The 16,098-nt window shown below is 44.8% G+C and overlaps 1 protein-coding gene across 10 annotated transcripts in view; it reads left to right on the forward strand.

Moving 5' to 3' along the window:
• Window positions 1-12,420: 12,420 nt before the first annotated feature.
• Window positions 12,421-16,098, forward strand: part of NIN (ninein) — a 99,155-nt gene continuing 95,477 nt past the window's right edge. For all 10 annotated transcript variants that reach the window (XM_055303775.1, XM_055303777.1, XM_055303778.1 and 7 more), the window contains exons 1-2: window positions 12,421-12,541; window positions 12,941-12,994. The gene's annotated coding sequence lies outside the window, so the exon portion shown is untranslated. The remainder of the gene's footprint in view (window positions 12,542-12,940; window positions 12,995-16,098) is intronic.

The following is a 16,098-nucleotide window of genomic DNA, read 5'->3' on the forward strand; positions in this document are numbered from 1 at the left end:
GGGAGAGTATATATGATTTTTCCTACAGGGAAGTGCCTCCAAATACCTGGGGACAAGTTACCACAAGGAGTTAACTGAAAGTTAACAGAAAACCCCTCTAAAAGCAGCTTAAACAATTAAGGGGTTATTTTCTCATACAACAAGAAGTTTGGAGGTGGATCAAGGCTCAAGTTGGTAAATCTGGTAGCTCAAGGAGTCTTCAGGGACCCACTTTATTGCCCTCTTTTTACTTTTCCATCCTTAGGATATCCACAATATCTCTCCTCGTGGTCACAGGATGGCTGCAGCAGTACCAGCCATCACGTGCAGACCAAAACATCCAGAGAAGAATACTTAGTGTTTCCTTCCACCAGTCTCATAGTATTAAGAAAAATCTTTCCCAGAACCTCCAGCTTACCTTGGTTCCTGTTGGCCAGAATTAAATCAGATGACTATAACTTAGCCAGTCATGAGCCAAATGAAAACCACTTCCTGGGATAAGAAAAGGCCTATTTTCCCTTTGTACAAACAACTCTGATTTCTATAAGAAATATGTCACTGAACATAAGAAATGAGGAAAACGTTAACCCAGTTTTACCAATTATGGTAAGCTGCTTTATTCAGGGTGTAAATAAAGAGGAACAACAATTAGGCCAGTATTTGTGCTTACATAATTATTCACAGTCAAATAACTATGGGCAAATAAAGCAAGCAAAACAAGCATCTAATGGGGAAGGATCATTTACCTGAGAGTCAGGGAAATAAGAAACTACTTGGGATTGATATTACATCCATCTCAAAAGAGTTGGCTAAAAGAATTCACCACTCCCTTCTTTGTGTCCACCCCCAACTACAGCCTAAATATTCTTTCTTCATCATTCACTCACCACACTTTATTGCCTTTATCTGTGTACCTGTCTCCAACTGCAAAACGATAAGCTCTTTGAAAGATGTGGCCTATTTCTTCTGTTTATTCCTGTGCATGCCAAAAATAATAATGGGTAACACCAGTTGATTGCCCACTGTGTACCAGAGCCCATTCTAAGTTCTAAATGTAATACAACTGTCCCACAAGGCATATGCTATTATCTATGCTTAATATATAAAGAGTTGGAGGGTCAAACAGTTAAGTCATTTGGCCAAATGTACACAATTATTAAATGATAGAACTGGGGATCCCTAGGTGGCTCAGTGGTTTAGTGCCTGCCTTTGGCCAGGGACGTGATCCTGGAGTCCCAGGATAGAGTCCCACATCGGGCTCCCTGTGTGGAGCCTGCTTCTTCCTCTGTCTGTGTTTCTGCCTCTCTCTCTCTCTCTCTCTCTCTCTCTCTCTCTCTTTCCCTCTGTGTGTGTATGTGTCTCATGAATAAATAAATAAAGTCTTTTTTAAAAAATGATAGAACTGAATTTCAAGTGAAGGTAGCCTAGTTGGGTTATGCATGACATATTTGCCCCCAAAATGGATGAACCTAGTATGCTTTAATATACAATATGAACACGTGAGAGAACAGGAGTGAAGGACAAGTAATATTATCCTTTATTTACAAGTTGAATCTGAAATCAAGTATAATAGACTTAAATTCTCTGAGGATGGAGATCACATATGTTTCCCTAGCTCAGTATGGTGTCTCTATCTTCTAGTATACTCTCTGGCACACAGTAGATCCTCGTATGTTCCTGGAAGTAGAGGAGGGGGAATGGGAGGGAGGAAAGAAGGGAGGAAGAGGAGGAAGGAGGGAGAAAAAGAGAATGAATGAATAAACACAGTTAATGTTCTCTTTCTCTTGCTCCTTACATTTTCTACCATCTTTTCCTGTGTTATTTCTAGGAGTATTTTGGTGTCTAAAATCTACATCTTACCTAAGGTAGAAAGAAGTATTGGTTGCTCTAAGTATCAAGGGTTCTCAAAGAGAAGAGTTTAAATGTAACATTGTTACAGACTAGGGGGACCTTCTGTAGTCCTATAAATTATTTGGCTTTTGAAACAATGTATCTTCTATAAAGTAGATTTTTCCTTAAACTGAAACATTTTAAGCAAAGCTTTTGCTTTTAATTGTGTGGGGCTTGAAATGTCAATACAGTGCATGGACATATTGAATTATTTTTTTTAAGTCAATGCAAGGCCATCAACAAATGAACAGCAATAATTAAGGAAATGGCCACTGTCAGTTGATGGAAATACTACTCTAGCAGTTCCTCCGCCAGTCACGTGTTACAGTAGATAAATGATAGGTTGGGAACACTAAAAGCATGATGTTTCTTCTTGTTTCAGCACCAGTATCAAGGGGGTCTGCTTTTGCAGAATGCTCCAAAAAGTCATACAAATTTAATACATTAGATCTAATCTTTAGACCATATAGACCCGCACTCTAGTTTTCATCAGCAAAGTAAGATACTGGTTAAACTGAATCATTGCGCTGTTGTCACAAGTGAATTTTAAGTGTTCTTATTCTTTTTTTTTTTTAAGTGTTCTTATTCTTAAAGGGTGTCGAAGTTTTTTTAAAAAGACTTTGTTTATTTATTTGACAGAGAGAGAGTAAGAGAGAACATGAGCTGGAGGAGGAGCAGAGGGAGAGGGAGAAGCAGACTCCCTGCTAAGCAGGGAGCCCTGTGCGGGACTCGATCCCAGGACTGTGGGATCATAACCTAAGCTGAAGGCAGATACTTAATTTACTGACTGCCCAGGCAGCTAATTTTATTTATTTATTTTTATTATTTATTTTATTTTTTTAGGCAGCTAATTATTTATTTATTTATTTATTTATTTATTTATTTATTTTAGGCAGCTAATTTTAAAAAGTGTTTCTGTGGTCTAACCTTGAACTAGAACTTCATGAGTCTCTGAATATTCTAATTTCCACCAATATCTCATTTTTTCATTGTTTTTTATTCTCAGATGATTTTCAGATTTCATTCAAATTTTTTTGCGTTATTAGGGATTTTTTTTTCAGATGTCGAATCCAATTTCAATATATCCAAAAATGACCTCACTGATTTCTCTCTCCCATCTGTCTTTCTCTCCTTTTAGGTTCTATCTCTTGGTTGAAGGCACCACCGTTCACTCTTTGATCCAAGCCAACATTTAGTCACTTTGGATAGCTCTTGTTTTTCCACTTACATCCAGTTAGTTGACAAGCCTATTCATTCAACCTCTAGATCCATCCTTCCCTTTTCCTTCCCATGCCCTAAGCCAGTCCCTCATTATCCTCACCCGGAATATTTTTTTTTTAATTTTTTTTTATTTTTATTTTATTTAATTATTTTTTATTTATATCACACACAGAGAAAGAGAGGCAGAGACACAGGCAGAGGGAGAAGCAGGCTCCATTCACCAGGAGCCCGATGTGGGATTCGATCCCGGGTCTCCAGGATCGCGCCCCGGGCCAAAGGCAGGCGCCAAACCGCTGTGCCACCCAGGGATCCCCCTCACCCGGAATATTGAAGTGACACCCCGCCCCCCACTGGCTTCCATTGTGTATCTCTTATCCTACCAACTCATCTTTTATTTTTTCATCCAGTTATTTTCTGTGAGATGTATCATGTTTCTTCCCTGGTCAGAAACCTATAATGAATGGTTCACTATCACCAATTTTTAACAAGTCTAAACTCTTTAATAACATTCAAGATTCATCTTCAGTTACTCCAAGCCTGCCTTAGCACTCCCATTTCCTATCACGCCCTACTATTACCTTCCTTAGAGCTGCACATATATGTATCATCCTTAGATATATTGTGATGTTCCTCAGTTCTATCTACCTGGCAAAATCCAAATTACCCTTCAGGGCCTTGTTCAAATACCTATGGAAAGGTCCTTGGTATCCATGCAGAATTAGTCATTTCTTCTTTGCTCTCACAGCATTTTGTTTCTATTCTTGTTATGCTCCTGTCTTAGGTTAGGCTCCCAGAAGCAGATCCTGAGAGGAGGATTTGTAGGAAAGTGTTTTCTATGGGAAATGTTCCCAGAAGAGATTGGCAAGTGAATGAGAGAAGGAAGCAGACAAGAGAAAGGGACTGAGCAAGTGAGGCTTTAGACAAAGTCCCAGAGGGAGTGGCTCAGCCTCATTTAGTAGAGAAAGATGGACATTGTTTTATGTCCTGCTCCAAGGCAAGGGGCTGGGCTTTCTTACCCCTACACCAACTAGTCCCTAGCAAGGAACTCTACTCCTAAGCAGTACCTCTCTTGGAATAATACATTTGTAGTGCTCAAGGACATCTGATCCAGGAGAGTCATAGGTACAAACCATTGGAAGCAAAGTATGTCAAAACTGATGCAGGAGAACAGGAAGGGTAAAAAGGGATCCCCAGGCATTCAGGAGGAGGCAGACAGTGTCAGCTATGCTCACTCGTCAGTATAGTCTTCTTTGTTTATACCTAAGCACCTTCAGCCCCCAGGTAGTGAATTACTTGGGAGGGAGACCCCTCCCCTACAGCAGGGAAGATAATACTTCACACCTAGAAAGTGCTTAAAGAGCATTTATTGGTTTGAATTGAATACCCCCTTTGATGGTCGTGTGCAACGTTTTGCTGCTACTAATTATATTGCTGAGATTTTTTTCCCCCTAGCTGGTTTTAGCTCTGTAATAAAAGATAGGGCTTCTGGGGTTTCAAAACCTAAGGTTCAACTTTTCACCTTGCACTTTTCTTCCCAGGGCAACAATTTGCTCAGCATATCTCTTCCTAAATTCCAAGACAGGCTGCTTGCTCTGTTCAGTCAAGACTGCCAACCCAAGAAACATTTTTGAAAGATCACAGTCAACGTCATTGCCAAAAGAAGAAGTTCTTGGCACACAAAGGACCTGGTTCAATATGAGATGCCAGATGGTGATTTCAACTTCAGCTAAATTCCTCTGAAAAAAGTGTTTGAACTGCAGATGAGAAAAGCTTCTATGACAAATTTCCAAGTGTTAGAAGCTTCAGAGGGAAATGGCAAGTGTTGATACACGTATCCCCCCCCCCCACATGCACACATATCATAGAACTACTACCTGCATCTGGTAATTAAGATTCCCACAAAGATGCCTCTGCTTTTTAAGAAGACTAAGCTCTAATTTGATTTTTACTAACATTAAAGTGCATTAACTGAGTCCATTGAAAGCAAATACTGTTTGATTGCATGTAGTGTTTTTCAAAGGATGTATCCCCTTAGCATCTGTTGTAAGCTTTTTTAGCATCTGAGGCAGTTCTCATTCCTCTCTCCTAATAACTCTATTATTAAGCCAGTTAATAATCAGCAGGCACCCCTTCCCTAGTTTCATTTTTTTCCCCTAACTACTTTCATATTACAGGGAATATATATGAAGTATAAATTGATGGTGTTCTCCTGGGTACTCTTAGGTCCCTGACTCCCTGGTGCAGGAAACTGAAAGCCCAGCTCCCCTGAGTCAAGTCAGGGCACATTCCAAGATGTGGTTTATGCACCAGAGCTCCATTCAAGATTTAGCTGAGGTTAAGACTTTGCCTGAAAGTATACGCTTGGCTGGTTCCTTCTTTTCTACTTTCCCTATCTTGCCTCTCCCTCCCCATCCTTCTCCTCCACCACACTCCCTTACAGAACTAAGGAACATCTCTTCAACAACATTCTTGCACACAAATCCTCAACTCAGGGTCTGCTTCTGGGGAAATGACTTAAAATTCTGTGCAATGGAAAAATTCAAGACATTTCATGCTGATAGAAGAGCCATTGTTTCTGGAGCAAGAAATGTATGCATACTTACTTTATCAATCGAGATTTAGAAGGAAATAGTGGATAAACTGAAATTAGATATTTAGAGAATAGTTAATAAAAGGACTGAGTATAAAGGAGTGGGGCTGGGTGCAGAGAAACAAGGATAGTGCCTGCCTGGAAACTGATAACAAGGGGTGCCAATACCAACCCAAGGCCCCACTGGCAAGAAGGCAATTGGTAACAGAGTTGTATGGAGAGGACTGTGTGACAGAAGCTGTGATCTTATTTTTTTAAAGATTTTATTTACTTATTAATGAGAGACACACAGAGAGAGAGAGGCAGAGACACAGGCAGAGGGAGAAGCAGGCTCCATGCAGGGAGCCCAACTTGGGACTCGATCCTGGGACTCCAGGATCACAACCTGAGCCAAAGTCAGATACTCAACTGCTGAGCCATCCAGGTGTCCCAGAAGCTGTGATCTTAAAGGGTGCAGCCAGCCTAAAGGAACCTAGAGAGAGCAAGCTGGCTAAAATAAATACCCCAATCTCATGCTCCTTCATTCTTCCCATCTTTTACCAGTGAACCCACCAGCTGAAACGAACGGGAAGCCCGGTGCAAAAGAGCCCCTTTGTGCAGTACATCTAAGCTGGCCTCTTAGGGCATAGGGCAGATGGAGAAGAGCAGACAGGGCGTCCAGAGGGACAAACAGAAGCTATGCAGCATATCTATCTACCTACTTTCACACACACACACACACACACACACACACACGCACATGCACACACATAAACGTATATACACACACACACACACACACACAGTTTGTCCTGTTCTTGATTTTGACCTGTGGCCAGACACACATAAATAGACACTGATTTTTCTCTCTGCTGATCTTATTTCTCTTTTCATTTTATTTATACTTCAGGCTGCATGATGTTGTTCATCATACAATCCATAATGAAGAATCAGACATAGTACATTTTTATTAAAGTCTGAGTATGGTGTCTGGGCATCTCAACAGTAGCCCCAAGCCTTAGCCTCTACGATGGCATTTTTTTGTACATCGAAATATGACTCACAGAGCTCACTATATAAAGTGTATCATCTCTTTGGCCTCAGTATTTTGGTGTAAAGAGCTCTAATTTATATATCCCTAGAGAACCATACTCATTTTCTTCCAATTGAAAACAAAATACAAATCAAAGATTTATGTTGTTTTTTTGAAATGACATGGCTGATTGCTGTCTCATCAATCCAGGTGCAAGGATGCCCTCATTATTCCGTTCACTCCCAGATGTCCTCATTATTGGAAGCGATGCTCTCTTTCTATTGGTCTCATTTTCTGTTTTTGAAATGGTCATTTTCCCCACAAGCAGCTTTGGCTTGGTTCAGAATATAAAGCACTGCAAAATGTGCAGATTGAAGACAAAGGGTCACTCAGTTATTTGAAGGTCTTTGAGATTAATCGTGGAAAGCAGAATCCTGGTCCTCAGGATGCTGGCAGGAGCTGATGTGGGTGAGATGAAGGATAGATGATGGAGAAGTACCACTCCCACACATCCCTGGAGGACAGGCAATGCACAGCAGTGCCTTCTGGGCCTCTAGCCCTATCTCTCTGCTGGGTGCCCTGCAGACTCAGATACAGCTGAACAGAAAACACGTGGGCCATGGGGCACACATTAGCAAATGGCCTACAGGGCTGTCATTTCCAAGTATTAAAATAGTATGTGTTGGGCTATTTTCTTCTGAAATTTTATTTTTAATATACTACTGGGGGGTCCAAGGGTTCTAGAAGGTGGTGATTTAAAAAAAAATCTCTAAACGTCGTGCTTCATTTTGAGGCAGCTGCCTGCATCATCCATGCAGACTCACCACAGAAGGTGAGTGTGAGGGTGGATGGGCTCTGCCTAGAAGCCTGATGCAATCACTATGAGATTATGTAAAGCAAGGCACCTAACCCTCCCAACCCCAGATTCCTTGTAACAAGGAATGAGGTTAGATGAAGTTGGAATCCTCTTATTGTTCTAATACTTCACTACGAACTACAGTAGCCAATGGCCACATATGGTGAGTCTGAACTGAGATGTGTGACCAGTGCCAAAAATCACCAGATTTCCAAGACTCGGTACAAATGCTGGTGTAAGTTATATCATTAAAAAAATTTTTATATCGGTTATGTGTTGAAATGATAATAATTTGAGGTATATTGGGTTAAATAAAATAAAAACAATTTCACTACTTTCCCGTTTAAATTGTGGCTACTAGAAATTTTGGAATTATACATGTGGCTTATATTACCTTTCTACTGGACAGAACAGTTTTTAAAATTTATTTATTTATTGACCTATATAAAAATATATGTTCCCGGGTTCCCATTTCTTCTGGATGCACATCAAATTCTAGAAGACTTAAAGTTGTCTTGAATGGCATCATTTTCCATTCAAAGATCTTTTTGTAAAAAGGTAAAAATTTCATGTCATGTTGGCTAAGTGTTTAAGAGAGTGTAAGGGGAAGGAAGAGAAATGGTCCTTAAACTAGAATTTCATTTCCTTCTACTTTGAGTGAAGCTGGAGTGTCAGTCTTGAGACATTTTTAATTTTTAGAACAGTAGGACGTTTCCAGATTGCAGACACATGAAAATAGATGCTTCCCAAAGTGAAGAGCAGTCCTCCTCCTCTGCCATGCACACACATGCAACATCTCTTCTCCACTGAGTGCCAAGTATTTGGAAAGCACCTAAATGCTCAATTCATGAGCTCCAGAAAGCACATGTTCAATAACCACTTCCTGCTGTGCATTAACTGCTGAGTCTAATAAAGAACAGTAGAAAAAAAAAAGAAAAAAAAAAGAACAGTAGACAGAGACATGGTATAAAATATGCCTTAGGGCTAATGATCTGGGTTAGAGAGAGCAGCACAGGGAAGATTCAGAGGCACATGTAAGAGCAGAGTAGAAGGAGGGTAGGTTGTCTGGGGACACTGAGCAAACACTCATCTGCAGGGATCAAGTAGGGAGGGCCTTGCCTATCAAGAAGGAGATCTAGGACCTGACATGAAAGAAGATGGGCTGAATGATCTAACAGAAGCCATGTTTTAGGGGACTCATCCCTCTCTTCCCTGTCATGTTATATATATATATATATATATATATATATATATATATATATATATATATCTGATTAGAGTCTAATGCTACTTCACACTATTCTGTTACTCTCTCCTATGCATGTTTTTTGCTTACCCAAGGGGGAATGAATGGTACAGAGAGGACAAGAGCCAAGGTTGATGTTTCTTTTGAATATCTCATGGTTTCCAGGACAGTAGTAGGTACAGAGTAGGTACTCAATGCTTACTTAAAAAATAATAAGGTAAATTATGCTAAGTCCCTGTGTCCTTTCTTTAGTATATTTCATGAGGGAAAATGGAGAATCCTAATTCCTAACATGGGGAATTAGGGGCAAAAGTGTAAATCAGTTTGCCTTCTATTTCCTGTCCCTTTGCTGTGTTTATCTCCTTTCTTCCCAGCATCTTCCTGGGTGCTTACCACCATCATTTTGTCATTGAAACTTTCTCCTAGCCCTTGACTTATGCATCTGGATGGAACCCAGATTTCCCCTTTCCTCCTTTCACCACCCATTTCCTTAGGTCCTCGGGGAGAGTATGATGTCCCTTTACCCACACAGTCCCTGGCTTGGATTAGAAATGATGATCTACTTTATTTAGCCCTCCCTGATGCAGTGTCACTTACGTGAAGATTGTTCTGAACACTTCACATGGTCAGAGAAATAAGAAAGGCATTTATTAAAGAAGTGTAGAAGGAGATGGGAGTTACTATGGAGTGACAGAAGCATTTTTGCTTTGTTTGGTTTTTAAATGTACTGTACGTAAGAAATAACTCATACCCAACTGTGACTTTGGGAGAGGGTAGATTGAGTTTGGTTAGAACTATAAGCTTTCCTTACCCAGAAAAGAAGTGACTCTGTAGATCCTATTAAATTTACAACACCTGAATTCTCTCTCTCCTTTAAAAAAAAAAAAAATCATTGTTGTTGTCCTGGCTTTAATCATTACAAAATTACTTCAAGAAGAAACAGATTTCTCTCGCTTAGATTATTCTTTGGTTAACTTTTTAGAGCTTTTAGCCACCTGAGAAAGCCAATCCAATACTGAAAAATGTTGCAAAAAGCCACTCAGAGACATCACCTACCTTAATTCTTTAAGCGTCCCAAGTCCCTGAACAGGCTCTTTGTAAAGTGCCTCTTAATATCAGAGGCAGATAAACTGCAACAGATTCGAGTGAAATGTGGTCTGTACAGGCTGAGTAAACGTTTATGTCTCTTTTCATTTTTCCTTCTATTGCATATAATGTAGAATCAGAGCCTGGCTACTATTTCTGCTATCTTCATTTTTGTTTAACAGAGGAAAGCTCAAGTGAGGTTCTAAGGCAAGACCCTGCTTTTTTCCAATGATTGTATGCTGGACTAAAATTGACCTTTCACCCCATGCAACCTAAATCGCAGGCACCTGGTATTAAATTATCTGCCTTGGTAGGATTGTCCTTGCAAAACTACACCACAAAGTAGCCATGCTCCACACTCTCCCCTCCTTTGTAGCAAGCCTGGGGATTGGATGTCATTTCAAGTGTCTGGTCCCAGCATTAACTCCACCCCATTCACCGCTCTCAAGAAAGAGTATCTTGTGTTTCTCAAATCACACAACCCCCACCAATTCTGACCTTTCTCCATAGAGAGTGAACACCACCTCCAACATCCCCTAGCTCCCAGGAATCACCATTTTGAATTAATGAGCAATCCCAACCTTAAGGATTCTTGCAGGTAAAAGGGATGCTTGGAGAGAGAACCAGTAGGATGAGGCTCCCATGCCAGAGATTAGGTGAAACAAGAAACATGTCTTCATTCTTACCTTCTGAGACTGTTGGCTGTTTCCTTCCCCAGTGAACATTCTTCTAAGATGACAGCTCTGTAAGTATTCCGCTAACAAATAAGCTATTCACTTAACTGTGTGTCTGTGTGTTGTATAACTACTACTGGATGGAACAACTGTGCATTAAGTACATGAGCATGTGTGTGCACAAGAGTATTAAAAAGGGGGCGGAGGAGCATGCATTGAAAGAGAACTGGGTTCCAAAATAAGACTGATATGCTTTATTTTTTTTTAAATTTTATTTCTTCATGAGAGACCAAGAGAGAGAGGCAGAGACACAGGGAGAGGGAGAAGCAGACTCCTCAAGGGGAGCTCAATGTGGGACTCAATCCCAGGACCCTGGGATCATGACCGGAGCTGAAGGCAGATGCTCAACTACTGAGCTACCCAGGTGCCCCCAAGACTGATATGCTTTTTTAAAAAAAACCAAACTTAATTTGAGGACAACTGTAGATTCACATTAAGTTTTAAGAAATAGTATAACATATATAGAACTTTATAATAGTATATAGACCTTTAACCCAATGGTAATATTTTGAATAACTTTAGTCAATATCACAACCAGGAAACTGACATTAATACAGTCGTAGGGCCTTATTCAAAATGTCACCAGTTTTGTATATTCTCATTAGTGTATTTAGTTTGGTGCGATTCTGCTTTTGAATCTCAGCTGTGCTTCGTACTAGCTGTGTGACCCTGAATACGCGCCCTAGCTTCTCTGAGGCCCAGTCTCCTCATCTGCAAAATGGGCATGTCTGCCTCCTAAAGGTGGTGTGAGAATTAGGTAAGATCATTTCTGCTAAGTTTCCAGCACACTGGATTCTCAATAGATGCTACTTTCCTTCCTTTCTATCCCTTGTTCTTTCAGTAGTAAGGGAATGTTCTCCAGTTTCTTCCTGAAATAAGCAGACTTAGGGGTTATAATGAATGAAGCGGCTCCTTCTTCAAGGCCATTAACCCTGCAGTTCAGACAGCACAGTGGATGTCACCTGCCCACAGCTGCTGCCTATAGGCTTAGACTTGGGGTCCTGTTTTGTATCCAAAGTGTAAAGACGGGGGTTAAAAAGGAGAGATTTTGGGGGGGGAGCTGTGGAGTAGGGGTAGGAGGTGGTAAGTATTGAACACTCCCTGGCTGGAGAACTGCCAGTTCCAAGGAATTTCCGAACAGTGTGGCCAGTGACGGAGGTTGGCAGAGCCGCGGAAGGCTGGGTACGGGCTGGGAGCCTGAGGACGCGGTGGGCAGGTGCGAAGCCGGCCTGGACGGGCTGGGAGGGTCACGGAGGGTCACTCAGCCCAGAGCCAAGGCTAGCGCTCTTCTGTCCCCCGGAGCCCTCTTCCAAGGACGGCCAAGGAGCGCCGAAGGGCCAAGCAATCCGGGACCGCCGGGGGCAAGAAGGGCACCTTACACCCACCCCCCCCCAGGGTCCGGCCGGCCCGGGGCGGAGGCCTTTCCTCGCACGGAGCCGCGGCTGGCTGGGGGTCCGAGGCTGGGCGGGGCGGCGGGGCGCGGGGGGAGCCGTAGCCCGGCTTGGCCGCCTCGAGGCGCCGGCCTCCCCCACCTGCCCCGCGCGGACCTGCCCCTGCGGCGCCACGCGGCGGCCGAGCCGGGACGGGGCTCCCCGGGTTCCCGCGACCGGAGCGGGCCGGGGCCGGGGCCGGGGGCGGGGCCGGGGGCGGGGGGGCCCGGAGGCCGCTCGGCGCTCCTCCCCCGGCTGCCCCGGCGCCGCGGGCCGCGGAGGAGGAGCCGCGCCCGGGGCCGCGCCGCCCTGGCTCCTCCCCGCCGCGCCGGCCCGGCCCTTCCTCCCCGCGTCCGCAGCTCCGGGTGGCCGCGGCCGAGCCGGGAGCCGAGCGCGCTGGGCGCGGCCGTCCCGCCGCCGCCGCCGCCTCCGAGCCCAGAGTGCGCCCGCGGCCATGGTCCCTGCGGCGGCGCCGGGCGCTTGAGCCCCGCAGCGCGGTGAGCAGGAGCCCGCCCCCGGGGCCCCCCGCCCCGCGGCCTGGGGGTGCGCGGAGGCCTCGCGCCGCGCCCCGCCGCGGGCCGGGCTGGGGCTTCCCCTGCGGCGCCCGGGGCCGGGGCGGGAGCTGGGCCCGCGCGGGGCGCTCCCGGGGCCGGGGAGGGGGCGGCTTGCGGGCGGAGGCGGGGCGGGCCGGGGGCGGGCCGGGGCGGGGAGGATGCGCGCCGCGGCCCCGGAGAGCCGCGCTTTTGTACGCGCCGGCTCCTTACATATGGAAATGACGCTCGCGCGGGTCCCCAGTCGCGTCCTTTTGAAGGGCGCCCGCCTGGAAGCGCGGCGCCGGCTGCGGAGTATTGTCCCGCGCCCTGAGCCCTAACAAAGCGTCCCCCTCGGCTTTGCAGAGCACCGGAGGCGGGCGGCCGGCGGCGCGGGCGCAACGGAGAGGCCGCCAGAAGGTAGGCGAGGACGGCGGGGGCGAGCCTGTGCGCTGCCCGGCGACACAATGGGGCGTCTGAGGTTTGGGGGTGCGGTGGGCTGGCGGAGCGGAGGCGCAGCTGCGGCGCAGGTCGCCGGGCCCGGGGCTGCGCGCCCGCCCGCCTCCGCCTCGGCGCCCCGCAGCGCAGCCGGGGCCGGGGTCCTCCGCCACCCGCGCGGTCCCGGCCCGCAGCGCCCGCGGAAGGCCGCTCCCGTGTGCAGGGAGCAGAAGGCGGGGTTGTCCAGTTGCCTTGTGCCACCCAGGCCGCCTGCGATCGAGACGCCGGGGAGACCCGAGGTGATGAGCCTGGGCTCTCTGAGCAGCCGGAGCAGTTTGCGGCCCTTAGACGGGGCGAGGGGGTCTTAGAAGGTGTGTGGGGAAAACGCATATAGGAGGGCTTGCCCAGTGCAGTCACTAGGAACTAAGCGGAGAAGGCAACACGACACGCGGTTATTGCCTGAAAGCCTTGCTGGCCAGCCCAGCGCGGTGCAAGTGTGGAGCGCTGCGGGGGAGGCCTCCAGGGTTCCCAGGGCTGGGCTTCTGCAACGACCAGACCGGTCTCTGACAAAAGGACAAAGCTGCTGGAAACACTTGACTGCTGAAAGCTCCCTCTGTGAAGTTAGAGAGAGAGGGAGAGGCATTTTCCTAGTCTCAGCCCTGGACAAACCGGGGTAGAGGTGGGCATAAAACGGGAGCTGGAAAGATTGCCCTAGCGTGCACCTTGTTAGACAACTCAGCTATCAGGAGATCCCGTGCCTTCCTTATTTAACAGGGGCAGAGGAATTCTTGAGATGGACTCGTATGGCAAATACAACCTAACTCCTGAATTTGTGAAATCAAAACCGATCGCATGGTTATCTTTTGTGACACGGTAGCCTTTTAGGATTAGAATCCTGATAAAGGGATCCCTGGGTGGCGCAGCGGTTTAGCGCCTGCCTTTGGCCCAGGGCGCGATCCTGGAGACCCGGGATTGAATCCCACGTCGGGCTCCCGGTGCATGGAGCCTGCTTCTCCCTCTGCCTGTGTCTCTGCCTCTCTCTCTCTCTCTCTCTCTCTCTCTCTCTCTGTGACTATCATAAATAAATAAAAAAATTAAAAATAAAAAAAAAAAAGAATCCTGATAAAGTCCATCGTGGCACATGGGCTGAGCTTCTGAGGTCATGGACGATTTCTCAGTTGGGCTCCCTTCTATATGTTGACAAAATCTTACGTCGGCTTGTTTACAGAGGCTTGACAGTCTACAAGGAAATGCATTTTTCCTGTGTCAGCTTAATTTTATCTTGAATCTTCTCTAGTGGCTAGCGTCTTGGTGGATGACCTGATATATTGGCAGATCTTGCTCTGGAGTTTGTGAAAATTTCCAGGCCGTGCATAAAAATAACATGACAGGCTGGCTGAAAAACCAGTTATCTCTTCAGCCGCTGTCAATGTTCTTAGGGAGGTGAAGTGAACTCCTGGGGAGTTCCTTTGTAGGTTTATTTTCACCTGTTCTCTGGCCATTCCGCAGGGGAAAGCATTCTTAATCTCAGCAGAGATAAAGGGAAGGACTTACAGATGTTCCAAATGGGTTGGGCATCAATAAAGATATTGCCAAGGCAGGAGAAGCCTTTACAGGGGCAATGGAAGGGAAGCCATCACAGGCATAGTCTGCGTTAAAATGTCAAAGATCAGTCATTTTAATAGGCACTTGCTCAGAATGGCCTGGTGTCTTTCGTCATCTTTTTTCATTTTAGATATGTGATGACCCATAATGTCAAAAGATGTTAACTGTCGCAGAGGGGGAGAATAGGGCCCCAGTGAATTCTGAACAGCCAACCTTGATTTAATAGGCAATATTCTTATCTTAAGTCAAATGTTGCTAAAATAAATTGTTTTAAATGTCACTGCAAATGACTTTCTAAACTAACATTTCACCAATCTTGATGCTTCCATTTTCTGTTGATAATGAAAATACATTTTATCAGTCTTATGTTTATAAAGGGTTGGCAAGTTGAGCCAGAGCATTTTAGTGGGCTTCAAGCAGCCTCTTTGGGAGGTTTATTTTTACAGATGCCAATTCATCTGTGAGCCAGTAAATTATGTGGTTTGAATTCTGGCTATTGAGCTTACATCTGCTGGGCAGGAGCTGGTGGAGAAACTGAGGCTTGCAAAAAGATGTTTTTATCTTATTACAAGTAGAATTTTTAAAAGATTATGGGAATATGTAAGTGAGCAACTTTTTTTCCCCCCAAATTAGAACACTTCTTTGTTGCAATCTGTATCAGCAGTTAATCATTTATTCAAGCTTTTGGATGGAAAAATTACAAAGTATTTATGTTCTAATGTTCACATAAAAAAACAAAGTTGGGCAACTATTGTTTATAGATGTAAGAAGAGAAGCTCTCCCTCGGGGAACTGTGCTCATAGCTGCAGGCATTCTGAATTAATTCCAGTAAATACGGCTCAAGAAGTGAAAGTTGCTATAAGCAGAATCTTTCAAGAAAGTAACAAACGTGTTTTCTGCTTCTGTAATTTTCTTAGTAGCTGATTACAGGCTATTGATTGAACATGCGAGGCTAATGATTTTCTTCCTCCAGCTACCCTGAGTTGACTCCCTGTTTGGTAATCTACCTCACCGTTAGATTTAACAAAAGCTTGGTTTTGGCCCATCATTCAGGATAGTAAAATATGAAAAATATTTTGAATGTTTTAGAATAAATGCAAGTAGGATGTAGTCAGCAAAGGTGGTTACTTTCTTTCAAATCTATGTAACGTGACTTTTTTTTGTGTGTGTGGTGGCATTTATACTTTTGTGTTCTTTCTGCCATGATTTTATTCTTGGTGATGCTCTGGTGCTTGTGGTATCCAGCTAGAACTGAGGTACTGCCGGGAACTGAGAGGAGGTTACCTCACAGGAGTCATTTTGATGAGCAGCAGTAATTTCTGACGGAAATATCCTATAGAGATATGTAAATAGGGACAGTTGCGTTTTCTATTAAAGCCTTTGCTGAAACTGAATTTATTCTTGTCACTATTTCGTTATATACTGAAGTGAGTCCAAATTGACAAGACTGGAAATCTTTGCAATTAAAGTGTTTGCAAAAA

The sequence above is a fragment of the Nyctereutes procyonoides genome, unplaced genomic scaffold (assembly GCF_905146905.1).
Source record: "Nyctereutes procyonoides isolate TBG_1078 unplaced genomic scaffold, NYPRO_anot_genome, whole genome shotgun sequence".
Taxonomy (NCBI): Eukaryota; Metazoa; Chordata; class Mammalia; order Carnivora; family Canidae; genus Nyctereutes; species Nyctereutes procyonoides.